General features: G+C 36.8%; 1 protein-coding gene across 2 annotated transcripts in view; it reads right to left on the minus strand.

The window, feature by feature from the left end:
- The window catches only part of tfap2d (transcription factor AP-2 delta (activating enhancer binding protein 2 delta)), a 59,158-nt gene that overhangs the window by 29,248 nt on the left and 6,869 nt on the right, over window positions 1–23,041 (minus strand). The window contains exon 1 of one of the 2 annotated variants that reach the window (XM_084091869.1): window positions 5,070–5,172. The exons of the other annotated variant lie outside the window; for it this stretch is intronic. The gene's annotated coding sequence lies outside the window, so the exon portion shown is untranslated. Of the gene's footprint in view, window positions 1–5,069; window positions 5,173–23,041 lie in introns of those variants that run through there. 2 annotated transcript variants of the gene reach the window in all.

Here is a 23,041-nt window from a genome sequence, read left to right on the forward strand (position 1 = left end):
GACCATGCGCCGGGCGTACCGACCATTTTTCCCATCGTTAAACTAGCAAAAGTGGATTCGGACACACCCTAAGTGCACTTGCGCCGTGCATGCGCTTACATCGTTAAAATAGGGCCCAATTTCTTTAACTCTAATCTGCATTAAATTACTGTGACAACTATTGGAAGACATTAAAAAGACTGTAAAGCTGCAACAGTTGCCTAAAAAAATTATCAAATAACCGTGACCTCAGCTGAAAAGGGAACGTTTTAGAGAAAGTTATTATAATGTGCACTTATGAATCGTTCACAAAAAGACCAGGAACTTCACTCTTAAAAATTAAGTTTTTTCATTGGCATTGATGGTTTCATGAAGAACCTTCAAAATCCATCTTACAAATAAAGGTTCCAAAAGGATGTTTTCGCAGCGTTGCCATAGAAGAACCATTTCGGTTCTCCAAAGAACCTTTCAGTGATCAGTTCTTAAGAGAACCATTTTTTTCATAGTGTGAAGAACATTTTAAAAAATCTGAAGAACCTTATAAAGAACCTTTAGTATAATGTAAAAGTTCCATGTATGGTAAAAGTTCTTCATGAAACCCCAGATGCCAATAAAGAACCTTTATTTTTAGGAGTAGTTTTTAATGCACAAAAGGTTCTTTATACCGGATTACTTTAGATTATAAAATGTTTTTCACAAGTAATGGTTCTTGAACTGTTCACTATTCTTCTATGTTTCACAGCAAAAACCCCATCTTTATTTTTAAGAGTGTTGTATTAAAAATAAGTAAACATGGACTGATCTTTAAAAAGTATGAACGATTTCCCAAAACATGTGAGATTGGTGGACAACGTAGAAATCTCTAAATGTGTGGAGAATGTATATAAAGTTATAGTCCTGCGTTTGACCCTTACCAGAATCATGTCTCTCATCGTTACGAAAGACTCTTCAAATCAGCCACTCCTGCAGGATAAAACTCCCTCTGTCAATCTAACCCGCTCCAGGTCAAACACAGTAACACAATGTCTCTTAACAAGAAACGGTTTCAGTCTGAAATGAGTTTATGAGCGGTGACGTGCCGTCCCCTTCAGCCCGCATAAGTACACAGCGCACTCACTCTTCAAACACACACTTGTTGTGTTATTGTACGGTAAACAGCAGCTGCAGAAAGCTACACACACGGCGTACTAGAGAGAATCACATTAAACAGAACGTTTGACACCGCAGACGCCTCGCATTACTCCTGCTGCGTGCGTGTACGATAACGCTTCATGATGCCTGACAGCTCTGAACTCCTTCCCATAATGCATTGTGCTGAGAGACACTCTAATTGATGACACAGGTGAGACTGCGCGAAATGATCGAAAGTGTCGTCGGGAGTGAGACAAAGTGTGCGAACGTGTTTGATGTTGATTACATATGGAGGAAGAAATGAAATCTTCAGTTCTCTCCGGATTTAAAAAGATATCATGAGGCAGAGAGGGAGAGAAAGAGAGAAACGGGTGGAAGACAAGGTGATGCAATCATCTAAAGAGGAGTTCTCCTCGTTCCTCGCGTTATCAAACGCTCCCTGAGATTTTATTCTGTTCTGTGGAGATCCGTCTGTGCGGTTTTGGGAATGTCTTTATCTAAATAAACCAAAAGGTTTCGCATGTGCTTTAATATAGTATAACACACACAGACGCAAACCTATGTGGTGCACGCGAGACACAGGCGGCCTACAGAGAGATGGGAAAATGTGTTAAAAAATATATATATATATATATATATGAATGTGTAATGTGGCCTGTTGCTTTTTTCAATTGTGTGTTGTAGTGTGTTTTGTGGGAGGTTGCAGAAATTCATGATATTCTGGAGGGTTAAAATATTCTTTTCTTTTTTTAAAGATTAAAATAAGAGGAGAATAGATAAGAGAGGAGAAGAGACAAGAAGACAAGAGAGCAAATGAAATGAAAGGAGATGAGAAGAAATGAGAAACACGAGAACGAGAATAGTGAAGAACAGATGAGGTGAGAAGAGAAGAAAGGAAAAAGATTAGAGGAGACAAGAGGCGAAATGAGCAGAGAAGAGAGAAAAATGAGAGACGAGACAAATTGAGAAGACACGAGACAAAAATGAGAAGGAAGAGATGTGATGAGAAAAGATGAGGGGAAGAGATGAAATGAGAATGAAGAGAAAAGTTAGAAAAATCGAGCTGACAAAAGAGACAAAAGGAGAAGAAATGCAATAAATATAGAAGAAATAGAAATAAATAAAAGGAGAAGAGAAATGAGACAAGAAGACAAAAGAGCAAAAGAGATGAGAAGAAACAAGCAACTGAAAGAAATAGTAAAGAAGAGACAAAGTGAGAAGAGATGAAATGAAAGGAAGATGAGAGGAGACAAGAAGAGAAGAAATGATCAGAGAAGAGACGAAAATGAGAAGAAAAGAGACGAGACAAAAATGAGAAGAGACGTGATGAGAAAAAATTAAGGGAGGAGATAAAATGAGAATGAAGAAAAAATGAGCCGAAAAAATAGACAAAATGAGACGAAATAAAATAAGAGACAAAATGAGAAGAGGTTAGACAAGATAAGACAAGAAGACAAACAAGCAAATGAGAGAAAGGAAAAGAGAAAAGATTACATGAAAAGAAAAGAGATTAGCGGGGAGGAGACAGGAGGAAAGAGACCAGAAATGAGAGGAGATGAGCAGAGAAAAGAAGAAAATGAGAGAGGAGAAAAAATGAGAAGGAAGAGAATTGATGCATAAAAATACAGAGATGAGAAAACCCGAGACAAAAGAAGAGATTAAAATAAGAGAAGAGACATGAGACGAAATGAGGCGAGATGACGTAGAACGGATTAAATGAGAAGAAACTAAAAAAATGAGAGAACAGACAAAGTGAAAAGACATGAAATGAAAGGAAAAGAGAGGAGAGGAGACAAAACAGACAAGAAGAGGAGGAATTAGAAGAGTCCAGAAGAGAAGAAATGAGCAGAGAAGAAAATAAGATGATGTGAGATAAGATACAAGAAAATCAGAGAGAGAAGTTGAAATGAGTGGAAGAGAATAAGCAGAAAAGAGAAGAAAATCTGAGATTTGCCTTGATCAATATAATCAGTCTATCCGTGTATATATATATATATATATTACATTACAGTTTTTTATTTCTCATTGATAAGTCTATTTTATATCATATACATTTTTTATTATTTTTTCTTTACCTAACACCTTATTTTAATACTATTTTTGTTAGTTAGTTTGTTAGTTATTTGTTATTGTTATATTGTATATTTTGTTTTCTTGTCATAACTTGTTTTTTGTAAAATGCTTTGGCAATATTGTATGTACATAAACACAATCATGCAAGTAAAGTACTTTAAATTGACAAATTGGTTAGACTTTATTTTAAGTTGTCTGTGTTACAGTGTAATTATATATTTAAATACTGAGTAATAATAATAATAAACTATGTACTTACTATAAGGTTAGGGTAGGATTATGGTTTGGTCAAAGGTTAGTTGCATGTAATTATGCATCATTTATAGTTATTACTATAGTAACTACATGTAACGTGTAACAAGGACACTGTAAAATAAAGGGTTACCGAAATAATTGAACTGAAAATAAGAGAAGAGACAAAATGAGAAGGAAGAGAAGAAACGAGACAAATGAGAAAAAAGAAAAGATAGGCTAAGCTAACAAACGAGACAAAACGAGAAGAAATGAAACAAGAAGAGATGAAATGAGAAAAGACTAAATGAGAAGAAAAGATATGAGACAAGAATAGTTGAAAATGAGAAGAGAAGACAGTGAATGTGAGGAGAGGGGGATGGAGGGAAGAGGAGAGGAAGGCTTCATGTAAAAGAGGGAGACTGAAGTTCCCATGAGACTCTCCATTAATTGTGAAGTGAAGGTGCCCTCAGGCCAACACAGGGGAACAGAATCACACACACACACACACACACACACACACACACACACACAGAAATATAAACACACTGACAAACACACACACACTGATCGACAAATACACACATGCACAGAAATATAGACACACACACACACACACACACACACACACACACACACACACACACTCTCTCTATAACATATGCAAAACATTTCTATAACGCTACAAACACACAAGCACAGCCCATATAATGTATCAGATTTACAGTGTAATGTGTGTGTGTGTGTGTGTGTGTTTACTCAGCTGTTAACTGCACAAAACTGTCCCCAGAAGTTCAGAAATCTGACACAAAAAAACTAAAATAATTATAATTAGTACAAAAGTACATACATATTTTTTATTCTACAAAAAAAGTCCAAAATGTTTTCTTTTAGAGTTAGTCTGTAGTCATCATAACTAGCTTTATATAGAAAATATATATTTTTATATATTTATATATATATATAAAAATTTAAAATATAAAACAACATTAAAAAGACTATGTTTTCATTTAAATAGCTAAATGAACTTGTGCTCTGTCTGACACTGGGATGTTGACTGAGCTGTAAAGCAATCAGTCCACTAGAGGGAGCACTGGGAATACAGTATGACATCCTCTCTCTCTCTCTCTCACACACACACACACACACACACACACACACACACACACACACACACACACACACACTCATGTTGGAGCACCTATCATTGTGAGGACATTCCATAGACATAATGGTTTCTATACTGTACAAAACCTGTATTTTATATTCCCTTACACTAACCCTACCCACTCATCACAGAAAACATTCTGCATTTATACATTTTTAATAAAACATTTTTTAGTGTGGTTTAAGCCATTTTACTAATGAGGACTCAGGAAATGTTCTCATAAACCACATTTAAGTTGTAATACCAGTGTAATACCCATGTCATTATACAAATTTGTGTTCTCATAAATCATATAAACAAGCACACGCACACAAACAAACAAACACACACACAAACATAATTTGGACCTATTAAACACATCAAGCATTTCATCAACGCATTATAGACCGACATGAACACAAAACCTGAAAAATCACCCGGAAAGCATCTCGTATTAAACAGTTGTGTTGTGTGTTCAGCACAGGTTTACTGACACGGGTTTACTCACACTAATCAAGTAGTCCAGGGGTCAATGCAGAGGTCAAGTCTTGTGCTTGAGTCCTCCATTCCAGCAAAATGTGTTCATCTCAGCCATGGATTATGAGCACAATCTTGTAAAACAAAAGTCACCTTTATATTAATGCACTTACAAAGGGCAAGACACTGCAGCATAACAACGAACCCAGAACATTTATTTAAACAAACACGACAATTAAATACCATGAATGAATATTAAAATTCATCCGATTTAAAGTAACAGTATATTAAACTCAAACCAGCACAGAAACGGTCAACAGGCCAAAACAACCAGGACAAATCTATAAAGATGAAGGTTAACACTGTCATTTACTTCATCATGAACAGAGACTTTCTTTTCTTTTCATGAATGGAATAATCTGAGTTAAAAACAACAAGCAAAGGCTGCCCATAGATTTACATTGTATATGCTTAACTTTCAGTATAAATTTGTTTCATTTACAAACTCAAACCGAGAGACAAGTAAAAATGATGGTCTGAGGTAATCAACATCAGGCCATAGATGTTATTAGGCTGCGTTCAACCTGGCATATTCCTAAACCAGCAGTTTCCAATCAAAATGGGTCACAGGTTAGTTCTGACAAGGTCACAGAGAGTGATATACAATGCCAAATATTAAAATGTTAAAACTAATCATATAAATGTGTAAAGTTAGGAGAGCAAAATACTAAAAGGCAGGAGAAAACACTTAACATATCTCTTGCTGATGATGTCAAAGGTTTTGTATCCAATCAAACAGGTGCAAACTGAGGTAACTTGGTAATTTCTCTAATACTAATATTTAACCCAGTATTTTAGTTTGGCTGGTAAATGAATCCTCTGCTGTTGCATGAATTTATAAAACAGTTAATTTTCCTATTAAGTCTGTCATGTTACATATTATTGGGTCATTTTAATGTCAATATTTGATTCTAAGCATATTGCAGACTTTTCTTTCAGATGGTGGCAATGACACCATAGTATAAACAATGCCTCTGAATGTCTTCCATTCACTTGCCATGGTATGTGTATGGTAAATTAAAAAAAATTCAATAACTAACTCAATAACTGATAAGAATGTAAATGTGTACATTGAAATGCAATGTAAGTAGCTTTGGATAAAAGCGTATGCCAAATGCGTAAGTGTAAATAAAAATCTAGTTAGCCTACTTTTTAGTGCTGTACTAAGTGCTGCTGCTTTAACAGATTTAAGTGTGAATTCAGTCCTGAGGAAAGAGAGTGAGTTTCACTCAGTGCTTCACAATGACAAACTGAGGAAGAGGAGGACATTGAGAGGAAGATAACAGGAAACACACATACACAGAGAGAGAGAGAGAGAGAGAGAGAGAGAGAGAGAGACAGTCGTACCCCAATGGAGCTGCTCTCTCCTGTTTCCCTCTCCGTCCGATCTCTCCATCCTGACAGGAGAGGCTTCAGGCATCTGCTGAGCTTCAGGCCACACACACACACACACACACACACACACACACATGGTAATGTCTAACCACATTACACACTCATAACAACAAATTCACGCTGTACTCTGCTGTTACGCACGCGCAGTGATGGGATTGTTTGACTGTGAGCGTTTCTGCAAACCACAAAATTCACTGATGACAGTAAATGCGTGTGTGTGTGTGTGTGTGTGGCCTGACGGCGGTCTGAAGTTTCGTCGCGCTCCCAGGGATGGCGAGTGTAAAGTGTGTTGCCGGGGGCGACGGCGATATGAAAGGTGGCTAATGAAGCACTTAGCATTTGAAGGCTAGCAGCGGACCGCGCCCGAGTTCCGTCAGTCCTGATTGGCTAACGCGAGGGCTAACGCGAGCTGAGTGGTCTTTTGTTGCTCGGCGACGAGCCCTGAGGCGACGCCCCAACCCTGACCCCTCCTCCCCCATCAACGCCGATACGATGTGACAACTTAGCGGGAGGAGAGAGTCTTTTCTCTCTCTCTCTCTCTCTCTGTTCAGCCGCAGAGGTCGTGTGTGTGTTCATCAGATCTGCTCTAAATGAATAGGAATGAGAGAATATCTGTCTCTCTACCTGCTCCTCTCCTCGGCCCGTCTGTCTCACCTCATGTTTCATTCGGTTGCTCTTTTGCCAACACCTGTCTCCCTGCATTTCACTTCTCTCGCGCTTCACCTCGCTCTCTTTTAAACGCAATAACTGTTTTAAAGGCAGACAACGCCAGAACCTCTTAAAGTCACAATTAAATCAAAATTGACAACTTTTTTTTTCATGGAATAAAAATGGATTTGCAGTAGCCTATTTATTATAAATTATTTATCCATGCACATCATCATTTTTTAAATTCATGTGCCCTCATCATTTTTAATCAAAATAACTTCCTCTCCCTCTTGCAGGGACATCTCTTCTCTGATGACGTGTTCACTGGCGCGAGGGCGGGACAACCTGTCAATCACATGAGACTGACCAATAGCAAACCACAACCATGGACAAAATCAATCCCGCCCTACATTTTTTCTTGTTCGAAAAGCCATTTCACTTGCATATAGTGATATGGTTAGTTAAAGATACATTTAACATGCTATTAAACAATTATGAAGCATAAAAACATTAATGAAGACAAAAATATCAAAGGAAAAACAGAAAATTTTCAAACCATTGTTTTGGCCAACATAAATGATTATAAAAAATTATAAGTATTTATAAAGAATAATCACTTAAAGAATTAACTACCATGCAAAAGGTAAGCAAGATTTTTTTTTTTTTTTTAGAAATGAATTCTAATTCAGCAAGGGTGCATTATATTGATCAAAAGGTACATTAAAGATTTATAATGTTTCTATATAACATTTCTATTCTTCAAATACTTCTGAAAATAAATATATCATGGCCCCCACAAAAATATCAAGCAGCACAGCTATTTTCAACATTGATAATACTACTAATAATAAATAATTATGGAGCAGCATATCAGCATATTAGAAGGAGTTCTATTAGTTAAATTAAAATAATAGTTCACAATCTTACTGTTTTTACTGTATTTGTGATTAAATAAATGCAGCCTTGGTGAGCAGAGGCTTATATACAAAAACAGAAAAAATCTTAGTGACCCCAAACTTTTGAATGCTAGTTGACTCTTTTCTGAATGCCAGTGTGGTTTTATTGTGTTCACTTGTTATTTATGTACAGAAATATTAATATTTTAATTTGGAACTGAATTCACACCAAAAAAAATAAATATATATATATCTTTTAATTTTTCAGTTTTTAGCATTTATCAATATGCATGAAAAAGACTAAATTAGGCTACTGCTAACAGAACAAAGATTTGAACTACTGACTTTTGACTCAAAATAGCCGCTGTGACAGCTTCCTCGTGTGGCAACTAGCCCTGTCCTTTCATTTTATAATAACTCTAACCAAACCATAACCCTTTATGAAAAGATGCAAAAGTGCAAAACTTTACCTTTTGCCTCTGAGGACAGTTTTGTCAGATTGAGTTCACTTCTAGGGGCAATTTTGTACAGCTAAGTAAGGCCAAACTCACATAAACTCACATTTTATGCCCAGTTGCATAAGCTGAATGTGTGTATTTTCAGACAGGCAGTGATAGTGAAGCCAAGTGCGGGTCCTTCACTGTGTGTCAGGGCAGAGAAGTGGAAAATTAAAGCCATTGACAGAAGCAGTAATAAACCATGAAAAAAAAAATGTGTGATGGACAAACGACAGTAAAAATAAAGAGAATGGCCCGTTCCTCCCGCGTGAGGCACTTACTTATCTGAAGACTTTCTCTGTTTTATTGTTATTGAGCTGAAAAAGGGAAAAATCACAATGTCTTGAAACTAGCAGAGAGCAATCCATTTCTGCACACACACACACACACACGTAGAGTTGTGTTGTTTTTAGGTTATGTCCCTTACCCTAAAACACTTTCCCTGTCTTTTATGTTTATTTGTTTCTCTTGTACTCGTGTTTTATTGAGTTTGTTATGGTCGTGTGTTTATTTCCACGACAGGCGTCCCAGCAGAGTCGACTTCATAATGTGTGTCTGAAACCCTTTCCATTTGAAATCAGTTTCACTCTCATTTCACTTTAAGTGACATTTTGGGGCTTTAAAAACATTTTATTGATCAAGATCCCGCTCAAGCCTCGCTAGCTTGATTTTGCTCTAATTTGTAGGCTAATTGGTCAGTTACACACTTCATGCATCGCACAAACACACACACACACATGCTGAAGAGGCACTTTTGTGAAGCTTCCTGCTCCTCCTGTTTGTTTAGATTTGTGGATATTGATGTCGTCAGCCAGTTCTGTTTATACTTAAGGGCAAAAATCATCAGTGCTTTCATCTTTATGATTACAAAAAAAAAAAAAAAAAAAAAACTGACACTGAGAAGAGAGCAGGAAGAAGAGAGTGATAAATTAAACATAAAGATCTCTCCTCATCTATAAATCCATACATCTGCATTAGAATAGACAATGACAGCGGTCAGCAAAACACTACAAGAACAAATCGATTTGTAGGCAAAACAAACCTAAATGACCTTCAAACTTTAGGCATGATATTGAATATGATAAACTAAAACAATATTCTACAGGAGGCAATGCATAAAGCAGTCAAGCAAAAAGTAAAGCATTCTTTTGGATGCTTTATATTAGGTGTATTAACTTATCTTTAAAAGTTTTTAATGCAAATGTACTTATCGTGTACATTGTTGAATTAACAGTTAAATGCATGATTAATATGTTTATAGTTGCCATGCAACATAGATGGTGCATCAATATAGAATTAATATAGAACGTTACAGAATAAAACCGGTGTAGGATTTACTTAACACATTGAATTAAACATGATATTTTGAAGTGGAAAGACTGAAACTTTTATACTCTTATAAAGACTTTTATACTCATGTATGTAATTTTTCTGGTTTTATTAAACTGTTCTTTGAGATTGTACGTGTGTTCAGCATGATGCATGTGTACAGAATAATGAAGGTTTGTGCGAGCGCGTGTCTGAGTGTGTTTGTGTTTACTGAGAGGAGATGGCACAGCGATGTCTCCTCAGCAGATGAGATCGGAGATGACAGGCCAACACTGCTCTTTGTCAGAACATGAGAGCGAGAGAGAGTGTGTAAAATTTTAATCTGTAGTTATTTAGGGTATGGAGGCGTAGTGAGTTTGTCTCTGGGGTCACGGGGGCTTATGGAAGAAAGTTGTTGGAGCAAACGGCACGAAAGTAAATGTCTGTGACAGCTTCCTGTAGCAAAACGAGTTTTAAAACTCTTGCTCGTTCTCATTTGGGGCATTCAGGATTAATAGTCCCTGTTTTCTCTGTCCCATCTCTCCACAGAAATCACAAGCTGCGGCGTCTCTCAACCGCAGGTTTAATCATATTACAATCAGACTGATTAAAGAACATGAGTGTGATCATGTCTACGGACTGATGCTGTGGCACACAGTGCAGCAATGGGTATAAAATAACGTTTTCTTCTGTAAAATAAAAAGAGAAATAAATTCTGACATCATTTACTTGCCCTCATGTTGTTCCAAACCTGTATGACTTTCTTCTGTGAAACACAAAAGAGGATATAATTTTTTTTAAATAAAATTTAACCCCTCTGACTTTTGAATGGACACAAAAAAGAAACCTTTAAAAAATAAATAATCAAAAGACAAAAAATGTATACATTTATATATATATATATATATATATATATATATATATATATATATATATATATATATAAATGTTTTTGTCATATATATATAAATTATATAGTTTATAAAAGGAAAATCATTATTTTTATGTACAATCAAATAGGTTTTCTTGTATTTTGTGTATTTTATATAAACCTTTATTGTAAAACGTCTCTATTTGCATGACTAATTGACTTTAAATGACTTTGGAATCTACAGGAGTTTGGAATATTTGGAATGTTTGGAATGAGGGTCATGTGAAGGTCACACAGCATTTCCCCTCAGTGACCTCTGAACTTTAAAGGGCCCTATTAGAAAATCAGAACGATCACAATTCTGTGATGTATTTTGGGAGACAGGTTTGTTATACTAATTGGTATGTAATGTTTTGAGATTAAAATAATTTCTCCTGTGGCAGTTTATTACGCAGATACGGGGACTGGTACTCACAAACAAACACACACATATATCAGTGATGGATTATTTTACGGGTCGGAGAACAAACCTATCAAACACCGCTGAGGTTTATGGGTAATTACTAATTAGATTCACCCAATTAGCAGCTGTTCAGAGCGGGAAACAGGTGCAAAGCGGGAGGAGAGAGAGAGAGAGAGAGAGACCAGAAAAGATGGAGGAGGGAGAGAAAGAGAGAGTTACAGAGAATAAAGGAAGGAGAGAAACTGAATCTGGGAGGGTTTCAAACACAAACTCCAGAGGGACAGAAACAATTCAAAGAAGCCTGAGATAACAGACATGCAAATGAGGAAAGCATGCACACACACACACACACACACACACACACACACAGAGACAGACACACACACACACACACACACACACACACAGGTTTATAGACATTTTTCAGTGTAATGTGATATTAAATTAAAAATAATGTAAATAATACACACACACACACACACACAAAGCCGCCTGTGTAAAGCCGCATGTCACTACATGAAAGTTCACCTATCCGTCCCAATTAATTCTTACAGTAATCCGTAATATTCATATTCACAGCAATTATCAACATGTTACACTAAACCTGTGGTTACTCCTCTAGGACACCTGTGTGAGCTTGACTTTATAATTTCACTAAAAATCACCAAAACACCATCTGAGTTTTGGTGGCCACAATAAGTAATATATTCCCACTTAAACACGTCTGAATGTGATTGTGTGTATATACAGTAGTCAAGATTTTTAGTGGGTCAAAACCTTTTAAATCAAAGTCATACATGAATTTTGAACAATACCTGTTCTTAGGACAACTTTGATGAACTTTTTTGATCCACTTCAAATGTTGACTACTATATATATATAAAGAGAGAGAGAGAGAGAGAGAGAGAGAGAGAGAGAGAGAGAGAGAGAATGTTTCTAATGCTTTAATAAATGTTACACATTTTTTACCATGTCAATAATACTACTTCTCCACAAAAAAAAAAAAAAAAAAACCCGCAAGAGAGACAGACAGCAAAAGGGTAAAGAGGGGTAAAGTAAGATGGTAAAAGAAAGCGAAAAGGCAGGAAGGCAGAAAGGGACAGTGCAGGACGACAGCAGGTATCAGGTGGGGGGAATTATCCTCCATCCCCTAATTGAGGCCCCCTGAGTGTGTCCATCCCAGTGTGTGTGTGTGTGTGACCCTCTGCTCTTAGCCTGAGGCAGTGGCTGACCCCGCCCACCCTGGCCACACCCCCTCATTAAAACACTAATCCCTCTATAGCACCACATGCTCTCCTCACAACACACACACACACACACATTCATACTTTAGTGAGTGTGAGTTATGATTGTTAACAGCAGCATTTACCCCAATCATTCAGATCAAAATAATACACACAGCCATTCAAAAACACACATTTCAATGATTGTTTAACGCAATGAGCAAACAAGAGCAATAAAGACAGAAGTTCTTCGAGCCTTTAAAGTGTGTTTAGGATAAAAGTCTGAATTACTTTTATTGTTGTTAAATGCAGTGTGTTTCACTATTTATAAATGTTATGCCTGTGGCATTGTGTCATTAAGTTATTCATTTAAATAAATAAAAAATGTCCCGTTATAATTATTACACATAATATTTTTTAATAATAAAAATGATACATTTACATTGTGCAATTAGCACAATTACAATAAATGTATATATATATATATATATATATATATATAAGCAACAGGCATAAAATGCATTTAAATGTTTATGTATTTATTTTATGTATTATAATGTTATAGGTCTTTGCCAATGTACAGTTTTTTTAAACCATGTCAATAAAGATACTTTAATCTTGGTAGAGAGAGAGAGAGAGAGAGAGAGAGAGAGAGAGAGAGAGTCACATCATGTGAGACCTATGGAAAACTAAGACCTAAGATCTAAGAAGGCCGAGCAAATCGATTACACACGACAATAACCGGCACCAGATTGTTCGTGTCTCCTAAATGAATCATGTGTGTGTGTGTGTGTGTGTGTGCTCCTGGGCTGGATATCACTATAGTTCTCTTAGTTTTAATATTCTTGCTCGCAGGCATATGCCACAGCCTCTCTCCTCTCATCGCCATATATATTAATAGCTTTATCTCCCCAACCGAAGAGCGCAAATAAAACACAAATGAAAGAATCCTCATGCATATAAAACACGCACACACACACACAGGAGTAAATGCCAGTCAAGGTTATTGGTCTCATTTCCTATTTTCTGCTCTGGATGTAAATTCAAATCTCTGTTTGCAATAACACCTTCAAATTCAATCCAAACACCTGCAAACTCAATCAGTGTGTTTTCCCGAGTGTTTGTTACAGCCGAAACCAGTAAGAATTTCACATGGAGATGGTGAAGTGTTTCGCAAGCTACATGAGACACTGATTTATTGAAAATTTTGTGTTTTCTGCATTGTTACGATGATTGTCTCAGTTTGCTAAGGTACGATCAGATGCACTATTTTTTCCAGGTGGGTGATAAAATGCCAGAACAAAATTGCATGGAATATCACCAAGACTTGATGCTGGACTCTTTATACTCGGGCCAGTGAACAACCACCCATCAACACCCTAGCAACCTCTCAGAACACCTTAGAGACTACAAAGCAACATCCTGGCAATGATTCAGGAGACCTCATAGCAACACCCTGGCAACCAGCCGAGCATCACTGCAGCGAGTCTTGCATGCAAACACCACTAACAGTTTCCTCATCTAGTTCTACTTTCAGAGTTAAGCCACAGTCACACTAGACTTTAAACATGCAAAAATCGTAAAAAGCATTCACAAAATGACGTCAAAGTCTTTTTTTAAAACACAATTCAAAAGATAATAATACATAAAAATAAAATAAAAAATGCAATCTACTGCAATGCTGCAATCCCTCAGATTTAAAGTTTCAAATAGACACGGGTTCTTTTAATTCAGATTAAAGGTCACGTTTTTTTGGCATATCAATCTTCTATTGGTCACGTGATATGAATTCGCAGGTCAGAGTTCACTGGACTTGAACTGTGGAACGCAGTGCATTCGCATGCGTATGAATGGAAGTCAATGGAACGAAATGTGGTGTGACCGGCCCTTTAATACACATTTAATGGCACAAATACAAGCACACAGAGAAGAAAAACATTCCCTTTGGTGCAGAGATACACACGTTCTGTGTTTATTTGGGCACAGTGTGTGTGTGTGTGTGTGTGTGTGTGTGTTAAGTGTTTTCGTATCCCACAGTGCATCTGTCTTTGTTCTGTTGCCCTACTGCAGTGATGCCTACCACAGCAGCAATTGTGAATCTGCACAACAAACCTATACAACACCTGATTTTAAAGCTTTCACGGGTTTATTGAAATGTCCTATTAGAAAGTCTTTCCACACAAGATCTTCATCTTTATCTTCATACATATAGATCTTCATGTCTCAATTGTTGCTCTTCGACGGCAATATTTAATGGAGAGCGATGAAAATGTAGGCTACTGAGTAATCCCAGATCTCAAAAATGTCTCAAACTCTGCTCAGATTTATTAAGATATTAATGTTTGACCTTTCATTATGAACTCAAACATTTCTCCTTGCACTTTCATAAGATCAAATGAGCTGAGCTATTCAATTACAATTAATTTTATGAAATTTTATTCATAATTTTTTAGGAATATTATGAGAAAGATTACTATAAAATTGATACTGAAACATAACTGAAATGAAACATAAACCCACTGAGTCACAGATATTAAAGAGCAACCTCTGAGCTTCAAAATGTTTATCTAGAAACTGCAACCAAATCTCAATATGAACTCAAATATGTCTCATCAAATTCTGCTATCCACAATGATTTTATACCTCTTCGTATATATTTTCAGTACATCAACAATTGTCTCATTTATGTTCATTTCTATTTCTATAATGAATTTTATGAGAAGTTGAAACTTCAACAAAAAATAACTAAGAACTTCTCAGATTCTTCCAATACCAAATAATCTGAAATATTCACTTTCAGTTGTATGTCAACAATTGTCTAATTTCTGTCGATTATTTATATTATTCAAATGCCAATGAACAAGAAAACAATCTGACCTACAATCCACATTCATTTTATACGGTAGCTCTAAACTTCTACTGTACACTACTGTCAGTAAGATTTTTAAAAAATGTTTTTGAAAGTCATTAATGCTCACCAAGGCTGCATTTATTAGATAAAAAATACAGTAAAAAAAGGTAATTTTGTGAAAAAGAAACATTTGTTATTATTATGAATGTTGAAAACAGTTCTGCTTCATATTTTATATGGAAACTGTAACTCATTTTTTTCAGGATTCTTTGATGAACAGAAAGTTTAAGAGGACAGCATTTATTTGAAACAGAAATATTTTGCTACATTATAAATGTCTTTACTGTCACTTTGTATCAATTTAATGCATACAAGCTGAATAAAAGTATTAAAATCTTACTGACCACAAACATTTAAACAGTAGCGTACGTCAATATTCGACTCATTTTTATTAGTAACAAAATGAATGCTTGAACAAAACACAACTAAGAACTTTAAATCTCCAACTACTGCTCACTTCCACAGCTCTTATTTCAGAACAAATCACTGATTCACACACTCATTTAAAGGGTCAACAATGTCGGACTCGTTCTAGACTTAAAGATTTGTGCTTCCTCCTCTCCACTCCTCTCCTCTGGCTGGCCGGTTCTCTCTGAAGTGTTAGATGAAGGCATTTGTCTGGAGGGTGGGTGAGGTACAGCCCTGCGCGCGTGAGTGTGTGTGTGTACGAGTCAGTCACAGAGATCTCTTCTCAGGCATCCTGACAGGTACAGACGCTCCGTCCGGCTTTAAAGGGAATTCCAAACGAGCCTCTGACAGGAGGCCTATTCCGTCTGTGTGTGTGTGTGTGTGTGTGTGTGTGTGCGGTTTGCACACTACTGTGAGGGAGGGGGGACCTGCAGGGCAACACAAATACTGACAGCGAGATCAACCAATCAAATCAGACCCCCCCAGATCCACCCAGCCAACCCATGAGCACGATGCTACGCAAAGTCCCGCCTCCAGCGCTGAGTTATGCAAATGAGAATACTGATTAATCCACCTATGCATGCTGGGTAACTGCTGCATAAATTGGCTGTCTGTCAGCACAAACTCAGAAGAAATGCACACACACACAGAATCTCTCCATGACACGCCATCAAGGCCTGTCCGATCAACAAGAAACAATGGAGGAAGCAGTAATTGGAGAACAGCGCTGTGTGTGTGTGTGTGTGAGACTAACCGTGGCAGCGAGGATGTAACCCGGGCCGTGAGTGTGTGTCTGGCGCAGCTCTTCAAAGCTCAGGCGTGTTGTTGAACGGCATTAGCTGCCTCTCAGAGCGCTTTTAACACGGAGCGAGGGATGACAGGCCTGCCACAGGAGGAGGGAGAGAAAAACGAGTAAACATGCGTATGCAGCAAAACAACAGTTACCTGAACAGCGAGATCTGAGCGAGCGCACGCACACACACAAGAGCAGTAGAGGAACATGTTGCTTACTGCCAGGTGTGTGAGTGTGTGTGTGTGTGAGAGAGTTGTTTGGTGGCAGTTTTAAAACAGACATTTAGAGCATTTCTGTTCCAGTGTGTGAGTGTTTTATCTGCATTTGGATGACTAATCATCACACATAGAAATAACATCATTTGAACAGGCCTAATCAAAGATCATACAGCAGTAACAGTGCAAAAGCATATTTTAATATAATCATATAGAAACAAATATGCCAAATGTTTTTGCTCCTATATTTAATATTTTACTCCTTATACCATTTAAAAGTTTGGGGTCAGTAAGTTTTTTGTTTTTTTTTAAATGTACTTAAAATGTCACAAATGAGCAATTGTTTTTGTTTAGTATTTTTGTCTGTAAAATATCAAAACAAAATTATAGAACTATTCAGTGTTATTAAAAAAAGAATCAAATTGTGCAATGGGTTCAGATCTTGTCAGATCACTTGTTCAGAATCAAAAGAATATTGTGCACTTGGATGTTATAGATATCCCAAAACGTGGTTGTGGTTCGGATCTGGTCAGATTTCATGTGGTGTATCGCTCCTCAAGCTACAACCAACTAAACTAAAATCAACTAAAAAAAAGAATCCGATTTTTTGCTGCCTGTCGGAACGGGGGCCTCCAATGAAACTTTCAAAGATTTGATGTCGTGAATCCCGCAAACTTTGTCAAATCCAGCAAGTAGGTCTTCCTCAGAAGGCTCGTTTTAGCAACCTGGGAACTCGCAAATACTTTTCCAGACGGACTGATTTAAACACGCACACCCTGACTTGTGCAAATCAACCAATCAGATTAAAGCTTGTGATTGTGAAAGCGCTTGCCATTTTTGCATGCAATATAGATCAGACGGTACATAGGCATCTCCTTACCATGTGACAGAGCAGGTGGATCAGGTGTATGCTGTCACTGTCCTCTCTTTCAGTTCTGTAGAGACATGCACACACACACACACACCCCTGTGAGGCCGCTGGCAGTGAGCTCGGGTTGGATTAACAGCAGGATTTGTTCCCTGTAGCTGAAGTCAAACAGAGGAAACTCTCCTACATTACGCTTTTAATTAGAATCATCATCTTACATGGCTCAGAGACGAATCGGCTAATACACTAATAACCCACACACAGACAAAGAGCATTAAGTAATATCACACCACATGGTTAAACGTTAATATTGACATTTTAGACATGATACAGTCTTAAGAATAAAGGTTGCAAAAAGGGGGGTTTTGCCATAAAATAACCAGTTTTTGTTCCTCAAAGAACATTTCAGTTAATAGTTCTTAAAAGAACCATTTTTGTTCTTAATGTGAAGAACATTTTGTCCACTAAAAACAACCTTGTGTGGAATGGGAAGATTCTTAAATGGAAATATTTCTTGAGCAGCAAATAAGCATGTAAGAATGATTTATGAAGGATCATGAGACACTGAAGACTGGAGTAATGTAATTGCCATCAAAGGAAAAAACAAACATTTTAAAATATAATCAAATAATACATATTATTCTAAATCAATAATATTTCACAACATTACTGTATCAAATAAATGCATTTGTGAGCATAAGAGTTCCTACAAGAAACATTAAAAAATTTAAAGAACCCTTTTCCACTATAAAGAACATTTACAGAATGCAAAGGTTCCATGGAAGGTTCTTCATGAAACCATTGATGTCCATAAAGAACCTTTAGTTGTAAGAGTGCAAGGCTAGAAATGTAGTTTATATTTGTTTCGCCAAAGAAAATGGTCCAAAAAGTTATCTTTTCTCTGCACTCTTGGAAATCCATTTGTCCAATCAAATGAACGGAGCAGAACTAAATATCAGCAACAAAATCTCTCTCATTTATGCCACTATCCTTAACAGCTGAGTTTTTCTTTTTGCCATAACAGGTGAAATACAACATGTGGCCATTGTCTCTGGCGTATGACCCCTTGTGTGGGTTTGGTCGGTTCCTGTGGCTTTGATTCGGGAGTGCGCCTGCCATTCCAAACTCTCCTCTGGAACAACGCATTCCGTTTGAAGTGCTGATCCCTGCTTCACCTGTGAGATCAATACGCTCCCGTTCAAAGCCAGATCGGCTTCATACAGCACCAGATCTTTATTAATTTATAGAAACTTCTTGAAACTTTCTCTAAAGGGAAGCCTGAAAAAAAAAAAAAAGAGAATGAAGAGAAAGCGAGAGAAGAGAGAGAAAAAAGAAGAAACCAGCACGGAGTGGGTGATTAACTCAGAGATGCCTTTGACGGACAGCGAATTCACATGATCGGCCTGAGCGAGAACGAGTGGAGCTTTAAATGAGACCGCATGTGAATGAGCAGCTGAAATGCATTTGAACCAGAACCAATTTTCTAAAATTCAATTTCAGAACCAAAATCTAGGTCAAAAATGTATTACATTATCTTAAATTATATTGAATTCTTAGGGCCAATATTTGCACCCTACATTCTTAAAAATAAAGGTTCTTTACTGGCATTAATGATTCCAATAAAGAATCTTTAACGTCATCCACGCAATCTTTCCATTCCACACAAGGTTCTTTATAGAAAAGGGTTCTTCAGATTATTCAAATGTTCTTCACACTAAGAACGGTTCACTGAAATGTTCTCTGGGGAATCAAAAATGGTTCTTCTATGGCATCGCTGCAAAAAAACAAAAAACAAAAAAAAAATCCCAACAACTTTGGAACCTTTGAAAGATTTTTCAGGTTAATTTTAACTTTTACATTTTTATGGCAATTAGCGAAATTTAGAGTTTTTATTTTTGCCATGTTAACACAGACAGTAATTGTTTTACACAGGCACATGATGTAATTTTAGCATTTATAGATAATAATCTGAGTTTCTGCCATTCTAATGGGAATCAGTCGATGTTTTTCTCCACCAGCCGGGATAAAATTCCCAGCTGAATTATCTGTTTGGTAGGTAATTCAGCAGGGAACAGTAATTGAATTTTTGCCTGAATCCCCATCTCTGTGTTAACATGGAGGAATTGGCCCAAACAAAATCTTTTTTGACCACTACTAAACGCCATAGGGCTGCTATCTGACATTTTTGCAGGTAATGAGCATTTGGGAATTTAAATATACTGTAGGCCTCCGTCCCTAAATTATCATTCCTGTATGGAGTCACTCCTGAAACCATTGGTTGACCATGATAACAGAGAAACAGGGATGACATGCTGATTTTACAGACATCATCCTAACAAGCAAGCACAATCTGAACAATGCTTACGAGAGCATATTTTAATATAATAATGTAGAAACCTAGAATATTATGAAGTATACTAAATGTTAGAAATTTTTTATATTTTACACTTCCATTCAAAAGTTTCATGTCAGTACGTTGTTTGTTTTGTTTTTAAATTAATGTTTTTATTCAGCGAGGATGCATTTAACTGATCAAAAGTGACATTTATAATGGTAATAAAGATTTCTATTTCAAATAAATGCTTGAAAAAATCCTGAAAAAAATGGTATGAACGTTTCCACAAAAATATGAAAATCCCCATTCATTTCATTCTAACATTGTATGACTCTCTTCCTTCTGTGGTACATACCAGAAATTATTTTTATATGCCTTAATAATTTTATAATTATTTATATGTCCATACAATGAAAGTCAATGTTGTTTGGTTCCATTCTACAAAATTTCTTGTTTTGCGTTATGCATGAAGAAAGAAAGTCAAACAGGTTTGGAAAGACATGAGGCTTTTGGGGGGAAGTTTCTCAAAAATGTCTAATTTCTGACCTTAATTTTAAGAGCTGTGATTTTATAGTCCAATTTGGAAGCGTTCCAAGGCTTCTATGAATGTTTGAGTATGCGTGTGTGAGAGAGAAAAGTAACTGTGAAAGAGAGAGAGAGAGAAAAACCTGTGTGCGCAGAGCTGGAGATCTTCATTTCTTTGTTGTCAGATTTGATGATTTTAGAGAAATTACCATCCCTGCATTCAAAGGAAATCTACCTCACACTTCCATGGCCTGCGGCACGGAGGGAAATAGAAGGTTTATATTTATTTTTAATTATATCAGTTTATCAGGAGGCGTAACATCAGAGCCACATCTGATTTTATCTCTTCTCTTTCACACCTGAGGGAATATTAATACAAACAGCCATTCCAGCTCTGATCGTTGCCTCACACACGCTCTAACACACACACACCGGCACTTTTATGATATCATTTCATCATCCGTCGTTCTCGCAAATAAAAACAAACCACAAGATCTGTGTTTATATTCCAAGCTTATAAAACACACCGATCTATCTAAACAGCACACAGTGCGAACACAAACACACACGCACACACACACCCCTTAAGATAGAACGTGTGTGTGTGTGCATGTGTGTGTGTGTCCACAGGAAAGACAAACCACACATGAGATCTCTTTAATGTCTTACTTGTTGCTCCTCGACAGCAATGAGATTTTATGTAGAGCAAATTAAGACTTGAAATTGAAATCTCCTGCTTCTCAGGTGTTTCTCAACAGACTGAAATTGCTGAAATACAGTAAGGTATCCAGCTATAAAACATAAAATGGAAAATCTTTTGCCATTTAACTTGATGAGAAATGTTTGAGCTCATATTGAGCTTTGATATCAGTGTTTAGAGGACAGTCTGAGACATTGGCTACGTTTACATAGACACATTTTGTTTAAATCAGAATGAAATTGATTAGATTGATGAATCAGATCAGGGTTTACATGAACACTAAATAAAGTGATCGGGTTGATGTCACAAGACTCATATCAGATTTGATCTTAAGACATGCGCTCACTGCACGAATAATTACCTCCTACCAATTCTTCTTTACTTTGTTTTAAAAAGCAGATTTCACATTTATCTACTTGGTCCTGATTAGGAGAAGACGAGCACACAAAGCTGTAACTAGTCCGGATATCTAGGGTCCATGTAAACCTTCAAAGGTAAACTCTTTTCAAACTCTAGAGGAGTTGCATGTAAGATCAATGTGGTCTCCGATATTTCTCTGCAATTCTACAGACACAAGATTTTCCAGTTTCATTTTTGTATCATGAGCTATGTTTCCATCCACACGTTTTTATCCGAATTAAGTGATATCGAATGAAAAATGCCTTATGGAAACAGTAAAATTCGATTGAATTTCATGAATATCGACTCAAATGAAATACGTTCGGTCTCATCGGATTTTATCTTGATCGATATACGGCTTGTGCGATAAACGCTGATGGAAACGTTATTTGCATAAATCCATTTTGCCTAGCAAAACTTTGTTCGCAAATGTTTGCTTGAATGTTGTGCGATTCAGTGTGAAAATGAATGGAAACACCTTAAAATGTCTCAAATCAATTCGATATACCAATTTGATCGCAAAACAGCATGTGACGTCATTACGCACATTTTTATTCGCTTTAAAGCCGTTGGATGGAAACACACTTTCACCAGCTTTATTCGCATGAGTTTTTTTACCGAACTTCAGATAATTCGATTGACAAGTGGATGGAAACTTAGCTACGTACTCTTTCTGTATTTCAACAATTTGAGTCTGGTAGGAGAAACATCTTTGGACAAAGTTGATCCTTAAAATGAAACTTTAACTTGAAGTTTTCTGAGATGTGAAAAAGCAACCTCTGAGCAATAAGACTTTCCTCTAGGAACGTTTCAAGGTTTGTGCAGCTACATTCAGTATTCTGGATGGCCACAACACCCACAATCCCTTGCTGCAGAGGATCCCTGTGAAGACGATTTCCCCAGATGAGATGAAGGTGACCTCTGTGTCAAACGCTCTTTCTCTATCTCCAACCTCAATATATCAAAATAACTTATGCACACAGACACAGTGTCTTTATGTCTGTTACAGCAGTGCATTCACATGCTAACATTGTCTCAGGGTTTCCTGCATTCGCTCTCTCTCGTCACCTTCATCTCTGTCGCTTTTCCACAGCCAAACTACTGTAAGTGACTGCTACTCTGTAACTTGCCCACAAACAAGCCTGGCGTACTGCAAAAAGTCTTATTCATGGTATTGAGAGCATCTTTATGCCACCATGAGCTGCTTTTGAGTCAGACGTCAAATATGTAAAAATATATAAACATATGTTACCGGCAAAGTGTGAAATCCCGGTATTGTATAGAATGCCTAGGCAATGTATAGAATTCCTGATGTTTTTTGCAAAAAATACATTACCTAGGCATTCTATAGAATGCCGGATTACACACTTTGCCGGTAACATATATAATTCCAAGCAATTCATTCACACATAAAATTGTAATTTTTCTAAAGTAAGTCAAGGGAAATAAAGAGAGTGGAATCAATCAGCGTGCGCCATTCAGATTTGA

This window comes from Abramis brama (genome assembly GCF_963993115.1).
Source record: "Abramis brama genome assembly, chromosome: 18".
Taxonomy (NCBI): domain Eukaryota; kingdom Metazoa; phylum Chordata; class Actinopteri; order Cypriniformes; family Leuciscidae; genus Abramis; species Abramis brama.